Source organism: Eubalaena glacialis, chromosome 5, assembly GCF_028564815.1.
Source record: "Eubalaena glacialis isolate mEubGla1 chromosome 5, mEubGla1.1.hap2.+ XY, whole genome shotgun sequence".
Taxonomy (NCBI): Eukaryota; Metazoa; Chordata; class Mammalia; order Artiodactyla; family Balaenidae; genus Eubalaena; species Eubalaena glacialis.
Genome location: NC_083720.1, coordinates 129,470,225 through 129,497,485, shown reverse-complemented (window position 1 = coordinate 129,497,485; position 27,261 = coordinate 129,470,225).

Sequence of the window (27,261 nt, the reverse complement as noted above, 5' to 3'; positions counted from 1 at the left end):
AGCTTAGAGAGCATAAGGCACTTCCACTCATGGGCTTATAAGTTGGGAAAAGTAGAAATCAACAAGACACATGCACCCCAAAGTTTAGGGCTGCTCTGTTTCCAAGAACCTCCACTTCGGTCTACCTTAAATATCCCAGGAAAGAGAAAAATGGATAAAAAAGTTGTGGTAGTTATGCACAATGGAATATCACTCAGCCATGAAATCAATGTCATAAGGCTAGTAGCAGCATGATGCGTGGATTTAGGTACGATGATACTAAGTGAAATACGACACACAGAAAAAGACACTTAGCCTACGATATCACTTATAGAGGGAATGGAAAAATCGCTACACTTTAACTGAATTACAAAACAGAACAGAGTCACACATTTAGAAAACACACTAGGGCTGCTTAACGGGAAAGGTGAGCTGGGGTGATGCATAAAACAAGGGTTTGAAATTAGCTCAGATACCGTTCCACAAGCCAAATATGGAATAGCCAAGACCTACTCCCTGCTCAGTGAACTGGACTCAACACCCCCTATTCACCGCCCAAGAATATATCTGACTAGTAAGAGTCTTAAAACCTATGTATTGATATCTCTCTGGATGTGAATCAAGAGGGTGTAAAGTGGCATAAACACAGCAGTGAAAAGCAACTATACCCCACTATAAAAATAAATTACTTAAAAAAAACTCATAAAACAAAGACAGTGAAAGAGAGAGAAATTCTTACAAAATCCATTCAGGGGCTCTGATGCAACCTGGATGGTCCATATCTAGACCCACAGCAGGATGATACATAAGGCTGGACTCCCTTGGGGCTGAGAGGATTGGTGAGGTTGGGTGAGCAAACACAGACCCTTTAGAGTCATACTGCGTGGTACCCATCCCATGGGTCCCAAGTCTCCAGGTTCAAGGGCATCTTCCGACATCGAAAACATGCATGGGAAACCCAGAAGATGGTACACCGTATGATCGGGAAAGGTTTCTAAAACGCACCTCATGTCTCCTCTCCTGGTGCTCGGGTTCGCCATTCCAGCCACTTTACTAACAATCTCCCTACTTCGAGAATCATCACCGTTAACCTCCTCTTTCGTACTGGTTGCTATTTGTCCTGAGGATGATCGGGAAGGGGAGGAAACAATGAGAGACTAGCTCTAGGTGTTGGGACAGGCCCAGGTCACTCTATTTTACCTTCAGGAAGAAGAATGAACCACAGGCTCAGCCTGACCCCCGGAACCAGAATAGGGCCAGAAGCAATCCTGCGCTTTTGCTGGCAGCTCCCAAAAAAACGAGTTGAAAAATGGAGCTCAAGGGCACTGCAATTCACAAACCTGCAGAGTTATAAATGATAACTCTCGTCCACAAATATATTGAGGGAAGGCAACGAAGAGGATTTGAAAGCAAGGCAGAATTGCAGGAAACAGATTTCAGGAGGTAGATTCGACTCTCCTTTAAAGCACATGAAAAGCGGCAAAGCGTCCACAATGATGCCCTTGGCCAAAAAGGGCGTATGCGTTTTTTCCTGAATATATTCAGGAAAAAATGCATACGCCCTTTTTGGCCAACAGAGCAAGCCGGAAAGGCAAATCAGCGCTACAAAGAAGTGTCGCTTGCCATCGGTCAAAAGGGCCATGATGAAAAAAGTGTAAAAACCAGAAATGCAGGACAGGCCATGGAGACATGGGAGCCTTGCTACGCTGATGGGCGGGATGTAAATTGCCAGCAGCCACTCTGGAGAAGTGTACGCTGTGTCCTGAAACATGTAATAAACACAGCTTAGAGAGCATAAGGCACTTCCACTCATGGGCGTATAAGTTGGGAAAACTAGAAATCAACAAGACACATGCACCCCAAAGTTTAGGGCTGCTCTGTTTCCAAGAACCTCCACTTCGGTCTACCTTAAATATCCCAGAAAGAGAAAAATGGTTAAAAAAGTTGTGGTAGTTATGCACAATGGAATATCACTCAGCCATGAAATCAATGTCATAAGGCTAGTAGCAGCATGATGAGTGGATTTAGGTACGATGATTCTAAGTGAAATACGTCACACAGAAAAAGACACTTAGCCTACGATATCACTTATAGAGGGAATGGAAAAATCGCTACACTTTAACTGAATTACAAAACAGAACAGAGTCACACATTTAGAAAACACACTAGGGCTGCTTAACGGGAAAGGTGAGGTGGGGTGATGCATAAAACAAGGGTTTGAAATTAGCTCAGATACCGTTCCACAAGCCAAATATGTAATAGCCAAGACCTACTCCCTGCTCAGTGAACTGGACTCAACACCCCCTATTCACCGCCCAAGAATATATCTGACTAGTAAGAGTCTTAAAACCTATGTATTGATATCTCTCTGGAAGTGAATCAAGAGGGTGTAAAGCGGCCTAAACACAGCAGTGAAAAGCAGCTATACCCCACTATAAAAATAAATTACTTAAAAAAAACCCATAAAACAAAGACAGTGAAAGAGAGAGAAATTCTTACAAAATCCGTTCAGGGGCTCTGATGCAACCTGGATGGTCCATATCTAGACCCACAGCAGGATGATACATAAGGCTGGACACCCTTGGGGCTGAGAGGATTGGTGAGGTTGGGTGAGCAAACGCAGACCCTTTAGAGTCATACTGCGTGGTACCCATCCCATGGGTCTCAAATTTCCAGGTTCAAGGGCATCTTCCGACATCGAAAACATGCATGAGAAACCCAGAAGATGGTGCACCGTGTGATCGGGAAAGGTTTCTAAAACGCACCTTATGTTTCCTCTCCTTGTGCTCGGGTTCGCCATTCCAGCCGTTTTACTAACAATGTCCCTACTTGGAGAATCAGCACCGTTAACCTCCTGTTTCGTACTGGTTGCAATTTGTCCTGAGGATGACCGGGAAGAGCGGGAACCAATGAGAGACGAGCTCTTGGTGTTGGGACAGGCACAGGTCACTCTATTTTCCCATCAGGAAGAAGAATGAACCACAGGCTCAGCCTGCCCCCCGGAACGAGAATAGAGCCAGAAGCAATCCTGCGCTTTTGCGGGCAGCTCCCAAAAAAAGCGAGTTGAAAAATGGAGCTCAGGGGCACTGCAATTCACCAACCAGCAGATTTATAAATGATACCTCTCGTCCACAAATATATTGAGGAAAGGCAACGAAGAGGATTTGAAAGCAAGGCAGAATTGCAGGAAACAGATTTCAGGAGGTAGATTCGACTTGCCTTTAAAGCACATGAAAAGCGGCAAAGCGTCCACAATGATGCCCTTGGCCAAAAAGGGCGTATGCGTTTTTTCCTGAATATATTCAGGAAAAAACGCATACGCCCTTTTTGGCCAACAGAGCAAGCCGGAAAGGCAAATCAGCGCTACAAAGAAGTCTCGCTTGCCATCGGTCACAAGGTCCATGATGAAAAAAGTGTAAAAACCAGAAATGCAGGACAGGCCATGGAGACATGGGAGCCTTGCTACGCTGATGGGCGGGATGTAAATTGCCAACAGCCACTCTGGAGAAGTGTACGCTGTTTCCTAAAACATGTAATAAACACAGCTTAGAGAGCATAAGGCACTTCTACTCATGGGCGTATAAGTTGGGAAAACTAAAAATCAACAAGACACATGCACCCCAAAGTTTAGGGCTGCTCTGTTTCCAAGAACCTCCAATTCGGTCTACCTTAAATATCCCAGGAAAGAGAAAAATGGATAAAGAAGTTGTGGTACTTATGCACAATGGAATATCACTCAGCCATGAAATCAATGTCATAAGGCTAGTAGTAGCATGATGAGTGGATTTAGGTACGATGATTCTAAGTGAAATACGTCACACAGAAAAAGACACTTAGCCTACGATATCACTTATAGAGGGAATGGAAAAATCGCTACACTTTAACTGAATTACAAAACAGAACAGAGTCACACATTTAGAAAACACACTAGGGCTGCTTAACGGGAAAGGTGAGGTGGGGTGATGCATAAAACAAGGGTTTGAAATTAGCTCAGATACCGTTCCACAAGCCAAATATGTAATAGCCAAGACCTACTCCCTGCTCAGTGAACTGGACTCAACACACCCTATTCACCGCCCAAGAATATATCTGACTAGTAAGTGTCTTAAAACTTATGTATTGATATCTCTCTGGAAGTGAATCAAGAGGGTGTAAAGCGGCATAAACACAGCAGTGAAAAGCAGCTATACCCCACTATAAAAATAAATTACTTTTAAAAAACCCATAAAACAAAGACAGTGAAAGAGAGAGGAATTCTTACAAAATCCGTTCAGGGGCTCTGATGCAACCTGGATGGTCCATATGTAGACCCACAGCAGGATGATACATAAGGCTGGACACCCTTGGGGCTGAGAGGATTGGTGAGGTTGGGTGAGCAAACGCAGACCCTTTAGAGTCATACTGCGTGGTACCCATCCCATGGGTCCCAAATCTCCAGGTTCAAGGGCATCTTCCGACATCGAAAACATGCATGGGAAACCCAGAAGATGGTACACCGTGTGATCGGGAAAGGTTTCTAAAACGCACCTCATGTCTCCTCTCCTTGTGCTCGGGTTCGCCATTCCAGCCGCTTTATTAACAATGTCCCTACTTGGAGAATCAGCAACGTTAACCTCCTGTTTCGTACTGGTTGCAATTTGTCCTGAGGATGACCGGGAAGAGCGGGAACCAATGAGAGACGAGCTCTAGGTGTTGGGACAGGCACAGGTCACTCATATTCCCATCAGGTAGAAGAATGAACCACAGGCTCAGCCTGACCCCCGGAACCAGAATAGGGCCAGAAGCAATCCTGCACTTTTGCGGCCAGCTCCCAAAAAAGCGAGTTGAAAAATGGAGCTCAGGGGCACTGCAATTCACAAACCTGCAGAGTTATAAATGATAACTCTCGTCCACAAATGTATTGAGGGAAGGCAACGAAGAGGATTTGAAAGCAAGGCAGAATTGCAGGAAACAGATTTCAGGAGGTAGATTCGACTGGCCTTTAAAGAACATGAAAAGCGGCAAAGCGTCCACAAAGATGCCCTTGGCCAAAAAGGGCGTATGCGTTTTTTCCTGAATATATTCAGGAAAAAACGCATACGCCCTTTTTGGCCAACAGAGCAAGCCGGAAAGGCAAATCAGCGCTACAAAGAAATCTCGCTTGCCATCGGTCATACGGGCCATGCTGAAAAAAGTGTAAAAACCAAAAATGCAGGACAGGCCATGGAGACATGGGAGCCTTGCTACGCTGATGGGCGGGATGTAAATTGCCAACAGCCACTCTGGAGAAGTGTACGCTGTGTCCTGAAACATGTAATAAACACAGCTTAGAGAGAATAAGGCACTTCCACTCATGGGCGTATAAGTTGGGAAAAGTAGAAATCAACAAGACACATGCACCCCAAAGTTTAGGGCTGCTCTGTTTCCAAGAACCTCCAATTCGGTCTACCTTAAATATCCCAGGACAGAGAAAAATGGATAAAGAAGTTGTGGTACTTATGCACAATGGAATATCACTCAGCCATGAAATCAATGTCATAAGGCTAGTAGTAGCATGATGAGTGGATGTAGGTACGATTATTCTAAGTGAAATACGTCACACAGAAAAAGACACTTAGCCTACGATATCACTTATAGAGGGAATGGAAAAATCGCTACACTTGAACTGATTTACAAAACAGAACCGAGTCACACATTTAGAAAACACACTAGGGCTGCTTAACGGGAAAGGTGAGGTGGGGTGATGCATAAAACAAGGGTTTGAAATTAGCTCAGATACAGTTCCACAAGCCAAATATGTAATAGCCAAGACCTACTCCCTGCTCAGTGAACTGGACTCAACACACCCTATTCACCGCCCAAGAATATATCTGACTAGTAAGAGTCTTAAAACCTATGTATTGATATCTCTCTGGAAGTGAATCAAGAGGGTGTAAAGCGGCATAAACACAGCAGTGAAAAGCAACTATACCCCATTATAAAAATAAATTACTTTAGAAAAACTCATAAAACAAAGACAGTGAAAGAGAGAGAAATTCTTACAAAATCCGTTCAGGGGCTCTGATGCAACCTGGATGGTCCATATCTAGACCCACAGCAGGATGATACATAAGGCTGGACACCCTTGGGGCTGAGAGGATTGGTGAGGTTGGGTGAGCAAACGCAGACCCTTTAGAGTCATACTGCGTGGTACCCATCCCATGGGTCCCAAATCTCCAGGTTCAAGGGCATCTTCCGACATCGAAAACATGCATGGGAAGCCCAGAAGATGGTACACCGTGTGATCGGGAAAGGTTTCTAAAACGCACCTTATGTTTCCTCTCCTTGTGCTCGGGTTCGCCATTCCAGCCGCTTTACTAACAATGTCCCTACTTGGAGAATCAGCAACGTTTACCTCCTGTTTCGTACTGGTTGCAATTTGTCCTGAGGATGACCGGGAAGAGCGGGAACCAATGAGAGACGAGCTCTAGGTGTTGGGACAGGCAGAGGACACTCTATATTCCCATCAGGAAGAAGAATGAACCACAGGCTCAGCCTTACCCCCGGAACCAGAATAGAACCAGAAGCAATCCTGCGCTTTTGCGGCCAGCTCCCAAAATAGCGAGTTGAAAAATGGAGCTCAGGGGCACTGCAATTCACAAACCTGCAGAGTTATAAATGATAACTCTCGTCCGCAAATGTATTGAGGGAAGGCAACGAAGAGGATTTGAAAGCAAGGCAGAATTGCAGGAAACAGATTTCAGGAGGTAGATTCGACTCGCCTTTAAAGCACATGAAAAGCGGCAAAGCGTCCACAATGATGCCCTTGGCCAAAAAGGGCGTATGCGTTTTTTCCTGAATATATTCAGGAAAAAACGCATACGCCCTTTTTGACCAACAGAGCAAGCCGGAAATGCAAATCAGCGCTACAAAGAAGTCTCGCTTGCCATCGGTCAAAAGGGCCACGATGAAAAAAGTGTAAAAACCAGAAATGCAGGACACGCCATGGAGACATGGGAGCCTTGCTACACTGATGGGCGGGATGTAAATTGCCAACAGCCACTCTGGAGAAGTGTACGCTGTGTCCTGAAACATGTAATAAACAAAGCTTAGAGAGCATAAGGCACTTCCACTCATGGGCGTAGAAGTTGGGAAAACTAAAAATCAACAAGACACATGCACCCCAAAGTTTAGGGCTGCTCTGTTTCCAAGAACCTCCACTTCGATCCACCTTAAAAATCCCAGGAAATAGAAAAATGGATAAAGATGTTGTGGTACTTATGCACAATGGAATATCACTCAGCCATGAAATCAATGTCATAAGGCTAGTAGCAGCATGATGAGTGGATTTAGGTACGATGATTCTAAGTGAAATACGTCACACAGAAAAAGACACTTAGCCTACGATATCACTTATAGAGGGAATGGAAAATCGCTACACTTTAACTGAATTACAAAACAGAACAGAGTCACACATTTAGAAAACACACTAGGGCTGCTTAACGGGAAAGGTGAGGTGGGGTGATGCATAAAACAAGGGTTTGAAATTAGCTCAGATACCGTTCCACAAGCCAAATATGTAATAGCCAAGACCTACTCCCTGCTCAGTGAACTGGACTCAACACCCCCTATTCACCGCCCAAGAATATATCTGACTAGTAAGAGTCTTAAAACCTATGTATTGATATCTCTCTGGAAGTGAATCAAGAGGGTGTAAAGCGGCATAAACACAGCAGTGAAAAGCAACTATACCCCACTATAAAAATAAATTACTTTAAGAAAACCCATAGGGCTTCCCTGGTGGCGCAGTGGTTGAGAATCTGCCTGCTAATGCAGGGGACACGGGTTCGAGCCCTGGTCTGGGAAGATCCCACATGCCGTGGAGCAACTAGGCCCGTGAGCCACAGCTACTGAGCCTGCGCGTCTGGAGCCTGTGCTCCGCAAAAAGAGAGGCCCGCGCACCGCGATGAAGAGTGGCCCCCACTTGCCACAACTAGAGAAAGCCCTCGCACAGAAACGAAGACCCAACACAGCCATAAATAAATAAATAAAAAATTTAAAAAAAAAAAAAAACCATAAAACAAAGACAGTGAAAGAGAGAAGAATTCTTAGAAAATCCGTTCAGGGGCTCTGATGCAACCTGGATGGTCCATATCTAGACCCACAGCAGGATGATACATAAGGCTGGACACCCTTGGGGCTGAGAGGATTGGTGAGGTTGGGTGAGCAAACGCAGACCCTTTAGAGTCATACTGCGTGGTACCCATCCCACGGGTCCCAAATCTCCAGGTTCAAGGGCATCTTCCGACATCGAAAACATGCATGGGAAACCCAGAAGATGGTACACCGTGTGATCGGGAAAGGTTTCTAAAACGCACCTCATGTCTCCTCTCCTTGTGCTCGGGTTCGCCATGCCAGCCGCTTTACTAACAGTGTCCCTACTTGGAGAATCAGCAACGTTAACCTCCTGTTTCGTACTGGTTGCAATTTGTCCTGAGGATGACCGGGAAGAGCGGGAACCAATGAGAGACGAGCTCTAGGTGTTGGGACAGGCACAGGTCACTCATATTCCCATCAGGTAGAAGAATGAACCACAGGCTCAGCCTGACCCCCGGAACCAGAATAGGGCCAGAAGCAATCCTGCACTTTTGCGGCCAGCTCCCAAAAAAGCGAGTTGAAAAATGGAGCTCAGGGGCACTGCAATTCACAAACCTGCAGAGTTATAAATGATAACTCTCGTCCGCAAATGTATTGAGGGAAGGCAACGAAGAGGATTTGAAAGCAAGGCAGAATTGCAGGAAACAGATTTCAGGAGGTAGATTCGACTGGCCTTTAAAGAACATGAAAAGCGGCAAAGCGTCCACAATGATGCCCTTGGCCAAAAAGGGCGTATGCGTTTTTTCCTGAATATATTCAGGAAAAAACGCATACGCCCTTTTTGGCCAACAGAGCAAGCCGGAAAGGCAAATCAGCGCTACAAAGAAATCTCGCTTGCCATCGGTCATACGGGCCATGCTGAAAAAAGTGTAAAAACCAGAAATGCAGGACAGGCCATGGAGACATGGGAGCCTTGCTACGCTGATGGGCGGGATGTAAATTGCCAACAGCCACTCTGGAGAAGTGTACGCTGTGTCCTGAAACATGTAATAAACACAGCTTAGAGAGAATAAGGCACTTCCACTCATGGGCGTATAAGTTGGGAAAACTAAAAATCAACAAGACACATGCACCCCAAAGTTTAGGGCTGCTCTGTTTCCAAGAACCTCCAATTCGGTCTACCTTAAATATCCCAGGAAAGAGAAAAATGGATAAAGAAGTTGTGGTACTTATGCACAATGGAATATCACTCAGCCATGAAATCAATGTCATAAGGCTAGTAGTAGCATGATGAGTGGATGTAGGTACGATTATTCTAAGTGAAATACGTCACACAGAAAAAGACACTTAGCCTACGATATCACTTATAGAGGGAATGGAAAAATCGCTACACTTGAACTGATTTACAAAACAGAACCGAGTCACACATTTAGAAAACACACTAGGGCTGCTTAACGGGAAAGGTGAGGTGGGGTGATGCATAAAACAAGGGTTTGAAATTAGCTCAGATACAGTTCCACAAGCCAAATATGTAATAGCCAAGACCTACTCCCTGCTCAGTGAACTGGACTCAACACACCCTATTCACCGCCCAAGAATATATCTGACTAGTAAGAGTCTTAAAACCTATGTATTGATATCTCTCTGGAAGTGAATCAAGAGGGTGTAAAGCGGCATAAACACAGCAGTGAAAAGCAACTATACCCCATTATAAAAATAAATTACTTTAGAAAAACTCATAAAACAAAGACAGTGAAAGAGAGAGAAATTCTTACAAAATCCGTTCAGGGGCTCTGATGCAACCTGGATGGTCCATATCTAGACCCACAGCAGGATGATACATAAGGCTGGACACCCTTGGGGCTGAGAGGATTGGTGAGGTTGGGTGAGCAAACGCAGACCCTTTAGAGTCATACTGCGTGGTACCCATCCCATGGGTCCCAAATCTCCAGGTTCAAGGGCATCTTCCGACATCGAAAACATGCATGGGAAGCCCAGAAGATGGTACACCGTGTGATCGGGAAAGGTTTCTAAAACGCACCTTATGTTTCCTCTCCTTGTGCTCGGGTTCGCCATTCCAGCCGCTTTACTAACAATGTCCCTACTTGGAGAATCAGCAACGTTTACCTCCTGTTTCGTACTGGTTGCAATTTGTCCTGAGGATGACCGGGAAGAGCGGGAACCAATGAGAGACGAGCTCTAGGTGTTGGGACAGGCACAGGTCACTCTATTTTCCCATCAGGAAGAAGAATGGACCACAGGCTCAGCCTGACCCCCGGAACCAGAATAGGGCCAGAAGCAATCCTGCGCTTTTGCGGGCAGCTCCCAAAAAAGCGAGTTGAAAAACGGAGCTCAGGGGCACTGCAATTCACAAACCTGCAGAGTTATAAATGATAAATCTCGTCCGCAAATATACTGAGGGAAGGCAACGAAGAGGATTTGAAAGCAAGGCAGAATTGCAGGAAACAGATTTCAGGAGGTAGATTCGACTCGCCTTAAAGCACATGAAAAGTGGCAAAGCGTCCACAATGATGCCCTTGGCCAAAAAGGGCGTATGCGTTTTTTCCTGAATATATTCAGGAAAAAACGCATACGCCCTTTTTGGCCAACAGAGCAAGCCGGAAAGGCAAATCAGCACTACAAAGAAGTCTCGCTTGCCATCGGTCAAAAGGGCGATGCTGAAAAAAGTGTAAAGACCAGAAATGCAGGACACGCCATGGAGACATGGGAGCATTGCTACGCTGATGGGCGGCATGTAAATTGCCAGCAGCCACTCTGGAGAAGTGTACGCTGTGTCCTGAAACATGTAATAAACAAAGCTTAGAGAGCATAAGGCACTTCCACTCATGGGCGTAGAAGTTGGGAAAACTAAAAATCAACAAGACACATGCACCCCAAAGTTTAGGGCTGCTCTGTTTCCAAGAACCTCCACTTCGATCCACCTTAAAAATCCCAGGAAATAGAAAAATGGATAAAGATGTTGTGGTACTTATGCACAATGGAATATCACTCAGCCATGAAATCAATGTCATAAGGCTAGTAGTAGCAAGATGAGTGGATTTAGGTACGATGATTCTAAGTGAAATACGTCACACAGAAAAAGACACTTAGCCTACGATATCACTTATAGAGGGAATGGAAAAATCGCTACACTTGAACTGAATTACAAAACAGAACAGAGTCACACATTTAGAAAACACACTAGGGCTGCTTAACGGGAAAGGTGAGGTGGGGTGATGCATAAAACAAGGGTTTGAAATTAGCTCAGATACCGTTCCACAAGCCAAATATGTAATAGCCAAGACCTACTCCCTGCTCAGTGAACTGGACTCAACACCCCCTATTCACCGCCCAAGAATATATCTGACTAGTAAGAGTCTTAAAACCTATGTATTGATATCTCTCTGGAAGTGAATCAAGAGGGTGTAAAGCGGCATAAACACAGCAGTGAAAAGCAGCTATACCCCACTATAAAAATAAATTACTTTAAAAAAACCCATAGGGCTTCCCTGGTGGCGCAGTGGTTGAGAATCTGCCTGCTAATGCAGGGGACACGGGTTCGAGCCCTGGTCTGGGAAGATCCCACATGCCGTGGAGCAACTAGGCCCGTGAGCCACAGCTACTGAGCCTGCGCGTCTGGAGCCTGTGCTCCGCAACAAGAGAGGCCCGCGCACCGCGATGAAGAGTGGCCCCCACTTGCCACAACTAGAGAAAGCCCTCGCACAGAAACGAAGACCCAACACAGCCATAAATAAATAAATAAAAAATTAAAAAAAAGAAAAAAAAAACCATAAAACAAAGACAGTGAAAGAGAGAAGAATTCTTAGAAAATCCGTTCAGGGGCTCTGATGCAACCTGGATGGTCCATATCTAGACCCACAGCAGGATGATACATAAGGCTGGACACCCTTGGGGCTGAGAGGATTGGTGAGGTTGGGTGAGCAAACGCAGACCCTTTAGAGTCATACTGCGTGGTACCCATCCCATGGGTCCCAAATCTCCAGGTTCAAGGGCATCTTCCGACATCGAAAACATGCATGGGAAACCCAGAAGATGGTACACCATGTGATCGGGAAAGGTTTCTAAAACGCACCTCATGTCTCCTCTCCTTGTGCTCTGGTTCGCCATTCCAGCCGCTTTACTAACAATGTCCCTACTTGGAGAATCAGCACCGTTAACCTCCTGTTTCGTACTGGTTGCAATTTGTCCTGAGGATGACCGGGAAGAGCGGGAACCAATGAGAGACGAGCTCTAGGTGTTGGGACAGGCACAGGTCACTCATATTCCCATCAGGTAGAAGATTGAACCACAGGCTCAGCCTGACCCCCGGAACCAGAATAGGGCCAGAAGCAATCCTGCACTTTTGCGGCCAGCTCCCAAAAAAGCGAGTTGAAAAATGGAGCTCAGGGGCACTGCAATTCACAAACCTGAAGAGTTATAAATGATAACTCTCGTCCGCAAATGTATTGAGGGAAGGCAACGAAGAGGATTTGAAAGCAGGGCAGAATTGCAGGAAACAGATTTCAGGAGGTAGATTCGACTCGCCTTTAAAGCATATTAAAAGCGGCAAAGCGTCCACAATGATGCCCTTGGCCAAAAAGGGCGTATGCTTTTTTTCCTGAATATATTCAGGAAAAAACGCATACGCCCTTTTTGGCCAACAGAGCAAGCCGGAAAGGCAAATCAGCGCTACAAAGAAGTCTCGCTTGCCATCGGTCATACGGGCCATGCTGAAAAAAGTGTAAAAACCAGAAATGCAGGACAGGCCATGGAGACATGGGAGCCTTGCTACGCTGATGGGCGGGATGTAAATTGCCAACAGCCACTCTGGAGAAGTGTACGCTGTGTCCTGAAACATGTAATAAACACAGCTTAGAGAGAATAAGGCACTTCCACTCATGGGCGTATAAGTTGGGAAAACTAAAAATCAACAAGACACATGCACCCCAAAGTTTAGGGCTGCTCTGTTTCCAAGAACCTCCACTTCGGTCTACCTTAAATATCCCAGGAAAGAGAAAAATGGATAAAGAAGTTGTGGTACTTATGCACAATGGAATATCACTCAGCCATGAAATCAATGTCATAAGGCTAGTAGTAGCATGATGAGTGGATGTAGGTACGATGATTCTAAGTGAAATACGTCACACAGAAAAAGACACTTAGCCTACGATATCACTTATAGAGGGAATGGAAAAATCGCTACACTTGAACTGAATTACAAAACAGAACAGAGTCACACATTTAGAAAACACACTAGGGCTGCTTAACGGGAAAGGTGAGGTGGGGTGATGCATAAAACAAGGGTTTGAAATTAGCTCAGATACCGTTCCACAAGCCAAATATGTAATAGCCAAGACCTACTCCCTGCTCAGTGAACTGGACTCAACACCCCCTATTCACCGCCCAAGAATATATCTGACTAGTAAGAGTCTTAAAACCTATGTATTGATATCTCTCTGGAAGTGAATCAAGAGGGTGTAAAGCGGCATAAACACAGCAGTGAAAAGCAACTATACCCCATTATAAAAATAAATTACATTAGAAAAACTCATAAACAAAGACAGTGAAAGAGAGAGAAATTCTTACAAAATCCGTTCAGCGGCTCTGATGCAACCTGGATGGTCCATATCTAGACCCACAGCAGGATGATACATAAGGCTGGACACCCTTGGGGCTGAGAGGATTGGTGAGGTTGGGTGAGCAAACGCAGACCCTTTAGAGTCATACTGCGTGGTACCCATCCCATGGGTCCCAAATCTCCAGGTTCAAGGGCATCTTCCGACATCGAAAACATGCATGGGAAACCCAGAAGATGGTACACCGTGTGATCGGGAAAGGTTTCTAAAACGCACCTTATGTTTCCTCTCCTTGTGCTCGGGTTCACCATTCCAGCCGCTTTACTAACAATGTCCCTACTTGGAGAATCAGCAACGTTTACCTCCTGTTTCGTACTGGTTGCAATTTGTCCTGAGGATGACCGCGAAGAGCGGGAACCAATGAGAGACGAGCTCTAGGTGTTGGGACAGGCAGAGGTCACTCTATATTCCCATCAGGAAGAAGAATGAACCACAGGCTCAGCCTGACCCCCGGAACCAGAATAGAACCAGAAGCAATCCTGCGCTTTTGCGGCCAGCTCCCAAAAAAGCGAGTTGAAAAATGGAGCTCAGGGGCACTGCAATTCACAAACCTGCAGAGTTATAAATGATAACTCTCGTCCATAAATGTATTGAGGGAAGGCAACGAAGAGGATTTGAAAGCAAGGCAGAATTGCAGGAAACAGATTTCAGGAGGTAGATTCGACTCGCCTTTAAAGCACATGAAAAGCGGCAAAGCGTCGACAATGATGCCCTTGGCCAAAAAGGGCGTATGCGTTTTTTCCTGAATATATTCAGGAAAAAACGCATACGCCCTTTTTGGCCAACAGAGCTAGCCGGAAAGGCAAATCAGCGCTACAAAGAAGTCTCGCTTGCCATCGGTCAAAAGGGCCACGATGAAAAAAGTGTAAAAACCAGAAATGCAGGACAGGCCATGGAGACATGGGAGCCTTGCTACGCTGATGGGCGGGATGTAAATTGCCAACAGCCACTCTGGAGAAGTGTACGCTGTGTCTTGAAACATGTAATAAACACAGCTTAGAGAGAATAAGGCACTTCCACTCATGGGCGTGTAAGCTGGGAAAAGTAGAAATCAACAAGACACATGCACCCCAAAGTTTAGGGCTGCTCTGTTTCCAAGAACCTCCACTTCGGTGTACCTTAAATATCCCAGGAAAGAGAAAAATGCATAAAGAAGTTGTGGTACTTATGCACAATGGAATATCACTCAGCCATGAAATCAATGTCATAAGGCTAGTAGCAGCATGATGCGTGGATTTAGGTACGATGATTCTAAGTGAAATACGTCACACAGAAAAAGACACTTAGCCTACGATATCACTTATAGAGGGAATGGAAAAATCGCTACACTTGAACTGAATTACAAAACAGAACAGAGTCACACATTTAGAAAACACACTAGGGCTGCTTAACGGGAAAGGTGAGGTGGGGTGATGCATAAAACAAGGGTTTGAAATTAGCTCAAATACCGTTCCACAAGCCAAATATGTAATAGCCAAGACCTACTCCCTGCTCAGTGAACTGGACTCAACACCCCCTATTCACCGCCCAAGAATATAAATGACTGGTAAGAGTCTTAAAACGTATGTATTGATATCTCTCTGGAAGTGAATCAAGAGGGTGTAAAGCGGCATAAACACAGCAGTGAAAAGCAACTATACCCCACTATAAAAATAAATTACTTAAAAAAAACTCATAAAACAAAGACAGTGAAAGAGAGAGAAATTCTTACAAAATCCGTTCAGGGACTCTGATGCAACCTGGATGGTCCATATCTAGAGCCACAGCAGGATGATACATAAGGCTGGACACCCTTGGGGCTGAGAGGATTGGTGAGGTTGGGTGAGCAAACGCAGACCCTTTAGAGTCATACTGCGTGGTACCCATCCCATGGGTCCCAAATCTCCAGGTTCAAGGGCATCTTCCGACATCGAAAACATGCATGGGAAACCCAGAAGATGGTACACCGTATGATCGGGAAAGGTTTCTAAAACGCACCTCATGTCTCCTCTCCTTGTGCTCGGGTTCGCCATTCCAGCCACTTTACTAACAATCTCCCTACTTGGAGAATCAGCACCGTTAACCTCCTGTTTCGTACTGGTTGCAATTTGTCCTGAGGATGACCGGGAAGAGGGGGAACCAATGAGAGACTAGCTCTAGGTGTTGGGACAGGCACAGGTCACTCTATTTTCCCATCAGGAAGAAGAATGGACCACAGGCTCAGCCTGACCCCCGGAACCAGAATAGGGCCAGAAGCAATCCTGCGCTTTTGCGGGCAGCTCCCAAAAAAGCGAGTTGAAAAACGGAGCTCAGGGGCACTGCAATTCACAAACCTGCAGAGTTATAAATGATAACTCTCGTCCGCAAATATACTGAGGGAAGGCAACGAAGAGGATTTGAAAGCAAGGCAGAATTGCAGGAAACAGATTTCAGGAGGTCGATTCGACTCGCCTTTAAAGCACATGAAAAGCGGCAAAGCCTCCACAATGATGCCCTTGGCCAAAAAGGGCGTATGCGTTTTTTCCTGAATATATTCAGGAAAAAACGCATACGCCCTTTTTGGCCAACAGAGCAAGCCAGAAAGGCAAATCAGCGCTACAAAGAAGTCTCGCTTGCCATCGGTCAAAAGGGCCACGATGAAAAAAGTGTAAAAACCAGAAATGCAGGACAGGCCATGGAGACATGGGAGCCTTGCTACGCTGATGGGCGGGATGTAAATTGCCAACAGCCACTCTGGAGAAGTGTACACTGTGTCTATAAACATGTAATAAACACAGCTTAGAGAGAATAAGGCACTTCCACTCATGGGCGTATAAGTTGGGAAAAGTAGAAATCAACAAGACACATGCACCCCAAAGTTTAGGGCTGTTCTGTTTCCAAGAACCTCCACTTCGGTCTACCATAAATATCCCAGGAAAGAGAAAAATGCATAAAGAAGTTGTGGTACTTATGCACAATGGAATATCACTCAGCCATGAAATAAATGTCATAAGGCTAGTAGCAGCATGATGAGTGGATTTAGGTACGATGATTCTAAGTGAAATACGTCACACAGCAAAAGACACTTAGCCTACGATATCACTTATAGAGGGAATGGAAAAATCGCTACACTTTAACTGAATTACAACACAGAACAGAGTCACACATTTAGAAAACACACTAGGGCTGCTTAACGGGAAAGGTGAGGTGGGGTGATGCATAAAACAAGGGTTTGAAATTAGCTCAGATACCGTTCCACAAGCCAAATATGTAATAGCCAAGACCTACTCCCTGCTCAGTGAACTGGACTCAACACCCCCTATTCACCGCCCAAGAATATATCTGACTAGTAAGAGTCTTAAAACCTATGTATTGATATCTCTCTGGAAGTGAATCAAGAGGGTGTAAAGCGGCATAAACACAGCAGTGAAAAGCAGCTATACCCCACTATAAAAATAAATTACTTTAAAAAAACCCATAGGGCTTCCCTGGTGGCGCAGTGGTTGAGAATCTGCCTGCTAATGCAGGGGACACGGGTTCGAGCCCTGGTCTGGGAAGATCCCACATGCCGTGGAGCAACTAGGCCCGTGAGCCACAGCTACTGAGCCTGCGCGTCTGGGGCCTGTGCTCCGCAACAAGAGAGGCCCGCGCACCGCGATGAAGAGTGGCCCCCACTTGCCACAACTAGAGAAAGGCCTCGCACAGAAACGAAGACCAAACACAGCCATAAATAAATAAATAAAAAATTAAAAAAAAAAAAAAAAAAAAAACCCATAAAACAAAGACAGTGAAAGAGAGAAGAATTCTTAGAAAATCCGTTCAGGGGCTCTGATGCAACCTGGATGGTCCATATCTAGACCCACAGCAGGATGATACATAAGGCTGGACACCCTTGGGGCTGAGAGGATTGGTGAGGTTGGGTGAGCAAACGCAGACCCTTTAGAGTCATACTGCGTGGTACCCATCCCATGGGTCCCAAATCTCCAGGTTCAAGGGCATCTTCCGACATCGAAAACATGCATGGGAAACCCAGAAGATGGTACACCATGTGATCGGGAAAGGTTTCTAAAACGCACCTCATGTCTCCTCTCCTTGTGCTCTGGTTCGCCATTCCAGCCGCTTTACTAACAATGTCCCTACTTGGAGAATCAGCACCGTTAACCTCCTGTTTCGTACTGGTTGCAATTTGTCCTGAGGATGACCGGGAAGAGGGGGAACCAATGAGAGACGAGCTCTAGGTGTTGGGACAGGCACAGGTCACTCATATTCCCATCAGGTAGAAGAATGAACCACAGGCTCAGCCTGACCCCCGGAACCAGAATAGGGCCAGAAGCAATCCTGCACTTTTGCGGCCAGCTCCCAAAAAAGCGAGTTGAAAAATGGAGCTCAGGGGCACTGCAATTCACAAACCTGCAGAGTTATAAATGATAACTCTCGTCCGCAAATGTATTGAGGGAAGGCAACGAAGAGGATTTGAAAGCAAGGCAGAATTGCAGGAAACAGATTTCAGGAGGTAGATTCGACTCGCCTTTAAAGCATATGAAAAGCGGCAAAGCGTCCACAATGATGCCCTTGGCCAAAAAGGGCGTATGCGTTTTTTCCTGAATATATTCAGGAAAAAACGCATACGCCCTTTTTGGCCAACAGAGCAAGCCGGAAAGGCAAATCAGCGCTACAAAGAAGTCTCGCTTGCCATCGGTCATACGGGCCATGCTGAAAAAAGTGTAAAAACCAGAAATGCAGGACAGGCCATGGAGACATGGGAGCCTTGCTACGCTGATGGGCGGGATGTAAATTGCCAACAGCCACTCTGGAGAAGTGTACGCTGTGTCCTGAAACATGTAATAAACACAGCTTAGAGAGAATAAGGCACTTCCACTCATGGGCGTATAAGTTGGGAAAACTAAAAATCAACAAGACACATGCACCCCAAAGTTTAGGGCTGCTCTGTTTCCAAGAACCTCCACTTCGGTCTACCTTAAATATCCCAGGAAAGAGAAAAATGGATAAAGAAGTTGTGGTACTTATGCACAATGGAATATCACTCAGCCATGAAATCAATGTCATAAGGCTAGTAGTAGCATGATGAGTGGATGTAGGTACGATGATTCTAAGTGAAATACGTCACACAGAAAAAGACACTTAGCCTACGATATCACTTATAGAGGGAATGGAAAAATCGCTACACTTGAACTGAATTACAAAACAGAACAGAGTCACACATTTAGAAAACACACTAGTGCTGCTTAACGGGAAAGGTGAGTTGGGGTGATGCATAAAACAAGGGTTTGAAATTAGCTCAGATACCGTTCCACAAGCCAAATATGTAATAGCCAAGACCTACTCCCTGCTCAGTGAACTGGACTCAACACCCCCTATTCACCGCCCAAGAATATATCTGACTAGTAAGAGTCTTAAAACCTATGTATTGATATCTCTCTGGAAGTGAATCAAGAGGGTGTAAAGCGGCATAAACACAGCAGTGAAAAGCAACTATACCCCATTATAAAAATAAATTACTTTAGAAAAACTCATAAACAAAGACAGTGAAAGAGAGAGAAATTCTTACAAAATCCGTTCAGGGGCTCTGATGCAACCTGGATGGTCCATATCTAGACCCACAGCAGGATGATACATAAGGCTGGACACCGTTGGGGCTGAGAGGATTGGTGAGGTTGGTTGAGCAAACGCAGACCCTTTAGAGTCATACTGCGTGGTACCCATCCCATGGGTCCCAAATCTCCAGGTTCAAGGGCATCTTCCGACATCGAAAACATGCATGGGAAACCCAGAAGATGGTACACCGTGTGATCGGGAAAGGTTTCTAAAACGCACCTTATGTTTCCTCTCCTTGTGCTCGGGTTCGCCATTCCAGCCGCTTTACTAACAATGTCCCTACTTGGAGAATCAGCAACGTTTACCTCCTGTTTCGTACTGGTTGCAATTTGTCCTGAGGATGACCGGGAAGAGCGGGAACCAATGAGAGACGAGCTCTAGGTGTTGGGACAGGCAGAGGTCACTCTATATTCCCATCAGGAAGAAGAATGAACCACAGGCTCAGCCTGACCCCCGGAACCAGAATAGAACCAGAAGCAATCCTGCGCTTTTGCGGCCAGCTCCCAAAAAAGCGAGTTGAAAAATGGAGCTCAGGGGCACTGCAATTCACAAACCTGCAGAGTTATAAATGATAACTCTCGTCCATAAATGCATTGAGGGAAGGCAACGAAGAGGATTTGAAAGCAAGGCAGAATTGCAGGAAACAGATTTCAGGAGGTAGATTCGACTCGCCTTTAAAGCACATGAAAAGCGGCAAAGCGTCGACAATGATGCCCTTGGCCAAAAAGGGCGTATGCGTTTTTTCCTGAATATATTCAGGAAAAAACGCATACGCCCTTTTTGGCCAACAGAGCAAGCCGGAAAGGCAAATCAGCGCTACAAAGAAGTCTCGCTTGCCATCGGTCAAAAGGGCCACGATGAAAAAAGTGTAAAAACCAGAAATGCAGGACAGGCCATGGAGACATGGGAGCCTTGCTACGCTGATGGGCGGGATGTAAATTGCCAACAGCCACTGTGGAGAAGTGTACGCTGTGTCTTGAAACATGTAATAAACACAGCTTAGAGAGAATAAGGCACTTCCACTCATGGGCGTGTAAGTTGGGAAAAGTAGAAATCAACAAGACACATGCACCCCAAAGTTTAGGGCTGCTCTGTTTCCAAGAACCTCCAATTCGATCCACCTTAAAAATCCCAGGAAATAGAAAAATGGATAAAGATGTTGTGGTACTTATGCACAATGGAATATCACTCAGCCATGAAATCAATGTCATAAGGCTAGTAGTAGCATGATGAGTGGATTTAGGTACGATTATTCTAAGTGAAATACGTCACACAGAAAAAGACACTTAGCCCACGATATCACTTATAGAGGGAATGGAAAAATCGCTACACTTGAACTGAATTACAAAACAGAACAGAGTCACACATTTAGAAAACACACTGGGGCTGCTTAACGGGAAAGGTGAGGTGGGGTGATGCATAAAACAAGGGTTTGAAATTAGCTCAGATACCGTTCCACAAGCCAAATATGTAATAGCCAAGACCTACTCCCTGCTCAGTGAACTGGACTCAACACACCCTATTCACCGCCCAAGAATATATCTGACTAGTAAGAGTCTTAAAACCTATGTATTGATATCTCTCTGGAAGTGAATCAAGCGGGTGTAAAGCGGCATAAACACAGCAGTGAAAAGCAGCTATACCCCACTATAAAAATAAATTACTTTAAAAAAACCCATAAAACAAAGACAGTGAAAGAGAGAGGAATTCTTACAAAATCCGTTCAGGGGCTCTGATGCAACCTGGATGGTCCATATCTAGACCCACAGCAGGATGATACATAAGGCTGGACACCCTTGGGGCTGAGAGGATTGGTGAGGTTGGGTGAGCAAACGCAGACCCTTTAGAGTCATACTGCGTGGTACCCATCCCATGGGTCCCAAATCTCCAGGTTCAAGGGCATCTTCCGACATCGAAAACATGCATGGGAAACCCAGAAGATGGTACACCGTGTGATCGGGAAAGGTTTCTAAAACGCACCTCAAGTCTCCTCTCCTTGTGCTCTGGTTCGCCATTCCAGCCGCTTTACTAACAATCTCCCTACTTGGAGAATCAGCACCGTTAACCTCCTGTTTCGTACTGGTTGCAATTTGTCCTGAGGATGACCGGGAAGAGCGGGAACCAATGAGAGACGAGCTCTAGGTGTTGGGATTGGCACAGGTCACTCATATTCCCATCAGGTAGAAGAATGAACCACAGGCTCAGCCTGACCCCCGGAACCAGAATAGGGCCAGAAGCAATCCTGCACTTTTGCGGCCAGCTCCCAAAAAAGCGAGTTGAAAAATGGAGCTCAGGGGCACTGCAATTCACAAACCTGCAGAGTTATAAATGATAACTCTCGTCCGCAAATGTATTGAGGGAAGGCAACGAAGAGGATTTGAAAGCAAGGCAGAATTGCAGGAAACAGATTTCAGGAGGTAGATTCGACTCGCCTTTAAAGCACATGAAAAGCGGCAAAGCCTCCACAATGATGCCCTTGGCCAAAAAGGGCGTATGCGTTTTTTCCTGAATATATTCAGGAAAAAACGCATACGCCCTTTTTGGCCAACAGAGCAAGCCGGAAAGGCAAATCAGCGCTACAAAGAAGACTCGCTTGCCATCGGTCAAAAGGGCCATGATGAAAAAAGTGTAAAAACCAGAAATGCAGGACAGGCCATGGAGACATGGGAGCCTTGCTACGCTGATGGGCGGCATGTAAATTGCCAACAGCCACTCTGGAGAAGTGTACGCTGTGTCCTGAAACATGTAATAAACACAGCTTAGAGAGCATAAGGCACTTCCACTCATGGGCGTATAAGTTGGGAAAAGTAGAAATCAACAAGACACATGCACCCCAAAGTTTAGGGCTGCTCTGTTTCCAAGAACCTCCACTTCGGTCTACCTTAAATATCCCAGGAAAGAGAAAAATGCATAAAGAAGTTGTGGTACTTATGCACAATGGAATATCACTCAGCCATGAAATCAATGTCATAAGGCTAGTAGCAGCATGATGAGTGGATTTAGGTACGATGATTCTAAGTGAAATACGTCACACAGCAAAAGACACTTAGCCTACGATATCACTTATAGAGGGAATGGAAAAATCGCTACACTTGAAATGAATTACAAAACAGAACAGAGTCACACATTTAGAAAACACACTAGGGCTGCTTAACGGGAAAGGTGAGGTGGGGTGATGCATAAAACAAGGGTTTGAAATTAGCTCAGATACCGTTCCACAAGCCAAATATGTAATAGCCAAGACCTACTCCCTGCTCAGTGAACTTGACTCAACACCCCCTATTCACCGCCCAAGAATATATCTGACTAGTAAGAGTCTTAAAACCTATGTATTGATATCTCTCTGGAAGTGAATCAAGAGGGTGTAAAGCGGCATAAACACAGCAGTGAAAAGCAACTATACCCCACTATAAAAATAAATTACTTAAAAAAAACTCATAAAACAAAGACAGTGAAAGAGAGAGAAATTCTTACAAAATCCGTTCAGGGACTCTGATGCAACCTGGATGGTCCATATCTAGAGCCACAGCAGGATGATCCATAAGGCTGGACACCCTTGGGGCTGAGAGGATTGGTGAGGTTGGGTGAGCAAACGCAGACCCTTTAGAGTCATACTGCGTGGTACCCATCCCATGGGTCCCAAATCTCCAGGTTCAAGGGCATCTTCCGACATCGAAAACATGCATGGGAAACCCAGAAGATGGTACACCGTATGATCGGGAAAGGTTTCTAAAACGCACCTCATGTCTCCTCTCCTTGTGCTCGGGTTCGCCATTCCAGCCACTTTACTAACAATCTCCCTACTTGGAGAATCAGCACCGTTAACCTCCTGTTTCGTACTGGTTGCAATTTGTCCTGAGGATGACCGGGAAGAGGGGGAACCAATGAGAGACTAGCTCTAGGTGTTGGGACAGGCACAGGTCACTCTATTTTCCCATCAGGAAGAAGAATGGACCACAGGCTCAGCCTGCCCCCCGGAACCAGAATAGGGCCAGAAGCAATCCTGCGCTTTTGCGGGCAGCTCCCAAAAAAGCGAGTTGAAAAACGGAGCTCAGGGGCACTGCAATTCACAAACCTGCAGAGTTATAAATGATAACTCTCGTCCGCAAATGTATTGAGGGAAGGCAACAAAGAGGATTTGAAAGCAAGGCAGAATTGCAGGAAACAGATTTCAGGAGGTAGATTCGACTCGCCTTTAAAGCACATGAAAAGCGGTAAAGCGTCCACAATGATGCCCTTAGCCAAAAAGGGCGTATGCGTTTTTTCCTGAATATATTCAGGAAAAAACGCATACGCCCTTTTTGGCCAACAGAGCAAGCCGGAAAGGCAAATCAGCGCTACAAAGAAGTGTCGCTTGCCATCGGTCAAAAGGGCCACGATGAAAAAAGTGTAAAAACCAGAAATGCAGGACAGGCCATGGAGACATGGGAGCCTTGCTACGCTGATGGGCGGGATGTAAACTGCCAACAGCCACTCTGGAGAAGTGTACGCTGTGTCCTGAAACATGTAATAAACACAGCTTAGAGAGAATAAGGCACTTCCACTCATGGGCGTATAAGTTGGGAAAAGTAGAAATCAACAAGACACATGCACCCCAAAGTTTAGGGCTGCTCTGTTTCCAAGAACCTCCACTTCGGTCTACCTTAAATATCCCAGGAAAGAGAAAAATGCATAAAGAAGTTGTGGTACTTATGCACAATGGAATATCACTCAGCCATGAAATCAATGTCATAAGGCTAGTAGCAGCATGATGAGTGGATTTAGGTACGATGATTCTAAGTGAAATACGTCACACAGAAAAAGACACTTAGCCTACGATATCACTTATAGAGGGAATGGAAAAATCGCTACACTTGAAATGAATTACAAAACAGAACAGAGTCACACATTTAGAAAACACACTAGGGCTGCTTAACGGAAAAGGTGAGGTGGGGTGATGCATAAAACAAGGGTTTGAAATTAGCTCAGATACCGTTACACAAGCCAAATACGTAATAGCCAAGACCTACTCCCTGCTCAGTGAACTGGACACAACACCCCCTATTCACCGCCCAAGAATATATCTGACTAGTAAGAGTCTTAAAACCTATGTATTGATATCTCTCTGGAAGTGAATCAAGAGGGTGTAAAGCGGCATAAACACAGCAGTGAAAAGCAACTATACCCCACTATAAAAATAAATTACTTAAAAAAAACTCATAAAACAAAGACAGTGAAAGAGAGAGAAATTCTTACAAAATCCGTTCAGGGGCTCTGATGCAACCTGGATGGTCCATATCTAGACCCACAGCAGGATGATACATAAGGCTGGACACCCTTGGGGCTGAGAGGATTGGTGAGGTTGGGTGAGCAAACGCAGACCCTTTAGAGTCATACTGCGTGGTACCCATCCCATGGGTCCCAAATCTCCAGGTTCAAGGGCATCTTCCGACATCGAAAACATGCATGGGAAACCCAGAAGATGGTACACCGTATGATCGGGAAAGGTTTCTAAAACGCACCTCATGTCTCCTCTCCTTGTGCTCGGGTTCGCCATTCCAGCCACTTTACTAACAATCTCCCTACTTGGAGAATCAGCACCGTTAACCTCCTGTTTCGTACTGGTTGCAATTTGTCCTGAGGATGACCGGGAAGAGGGGGAACCAATGAGAGACTAGCTCTAGGTGTTGGGACAGGCACAGGTCACTCTATTTTCCCATCAGGAAGAAGAATGGACCACAGGCTCAGCCTGCCCCCCGGAACCAGAATAGGGCCAGAAGCAATCCTGCGCTTTTGCGGGCAGCTCCCAAAAAAGCGAGTTGAAAAACGGAGCTCAGGGGCACTGCAATTCACAAACCTGCAGAGTTATAAATGATAACTCTCGTCCGCAAATGTATTGAGGGAAGGCAACAAAGAGGATTTGAAAGCAAGGCAGAATTGCAGGAAACAGATTTCAGGAGGTAGATTCGACTCGCCTTTAAAGCACATGAAAAGCGGTAAAGCGTCCACAATGATGCCCTTAGCCAAAAAGGGCGTATGCGTTTTTTCCTGAATATATTCAGGAAAAAACGCATACGCCCTTTTTGGCCAACAGAGCAAGCCGGAAAGGCAAATCAGCGCTACAAAGAAGTGTCGCTTGCCATCGGTCAAAAGGGCCACGATGAAAAAAGTGTAAAAACCAGAAATGCAGGACAGGCCATGGAGACATGGGAGCCTTGCTACGCTGATGGGCGGGATGTAAACTGCCAACAGCCACTCTGGAGAAGTGTACGCTGTGTCCTGAAACATGTAATAAACACAGCTTAGAGAGAATAAGGCACTTCCACTCATGGGCGTATAAGTTGGGAAAAGTAGAAATCAACAAGACACATGCACCCCAAAGTTTAGGGCTGCTCTGTTTCCAAGAACCTCCACTTCGGTCTACCTTAAATATCCCAGGAAAGAGAAAAATGCATAAAGAAGTTGTGGTACTTATGCACAATGGAATATCACTCAGCCATGAAATCAATGTCATAAGGCTAGTAGCAGCATGATGAGTGGATTTAGGTACGATGATTCTAAGTGAAATACGTCACACAGAAAAAGACACTTAGCCTACGATATCACTTATAGAGGGAATGGAAAAATCGCTACACTTGAAATGAATTACAAAACAGAACAGAGTCACACATTTAGAAAACACACTAGGGCTGCTTAACGGAAAAGGTGAGGTGGGGTGATGCATAAAACAAGGGTTTGAAATTAGCTCAGATACCGTTACACAAGCCAAATACGTAATAGCCAAGACCTACTCCCTGCTCAGTGAACTGGACACAACACCCCCTATTCACCGCCCAAGAATATATCTGACTAGTAAGAGTCTTAAAACCTATGTATTGATATCTCTCTGGAAGTGAATCAAGAGGGTGTAAAGCGGCATAAACACAGCAGTGAAAAGCAACTATACCCCACTATAAAAATAAATTACTTAAAAAAAACTCATAAAACAAAGACAGTGAAAGAGAGAGAAATTCTTACAAAATCCGTTCAGGGGCTCTGATGCAACCTGGATGGTCCATATCTAGACCCACAGCAGGATGATACATAAGGCTGGACACCCTTGGGGCTGAGAGGATTGGTGAGGTTGGGTGAGCAAACGCAGACCCTTTAGAGTCATACTGCGTGGTACCCATCCCATGGGTCCCAAATCTCCAGGTTCAAGGGCATCTTCCGACATCGAAAACATGCATGGGAAACCCAGAAGATGGTACACCATGTGATCGGGAAAGGTTTCTAAAACGCACCTCATGTCTCCTCTCCTTGTGCTCTGGTTCGCCATTCCAGCCGCTTTACTAATAATGTCCCTACTTGGAGAATCAGCACCGTTAACCTCCTGTTTCGTACTGGTTGCAATTTGTCCTGAGGATGACCGGGAAGAGGGGGAACCAATGAGAGACGAGCTCTAGGTGTTGGGACAGGCACAGGTCACTCATATTCCCATCAGGTAGAAGAATGAACCACAGGCTCAGCCTGACCCCCGGAACCAGAATAGGGCCAGAAGCAATCCTGCACTTTTGCGGCCAGCTCCCAAAAAAGCGAGTTGAAAAATGGAGCTCAGGGGCACTGCAATTCACAAACCTGCAGAGTTATAAATGATAACTCTCGTCCGCAAATGTATTGAGGGAAGGCAACGAAGAGGATTTGAAAGCAAGGCAGAATTGCAGGAAACAGATTTCAGGAGGTAGATTCGACTCGCCTTTAAAGCATATGAAAAGCGGCAAAGCGTCCACAATGATGCCCTTGGCCAAAAAGGGCGTATGCGTTTTTTCCTGAATATATTCAGGAAAAAACGCATACGCCCTTTTTGGCCAACAGAGCAAGCCGGAAAGGCAAATCAGCGCTACAAAGAAGTCTCGCTTGCCATCGGTCATACGGGCCATGCTGAAAAAAGTGTAAAAACCAGAAATGCAGGACAGGCCATGGAGACATGGGAGCCTTGCTACGCTGATGGGCGGGATGTAAATTGCCAACAGCCACTCTGGAGAAGTGTACGCTGTGT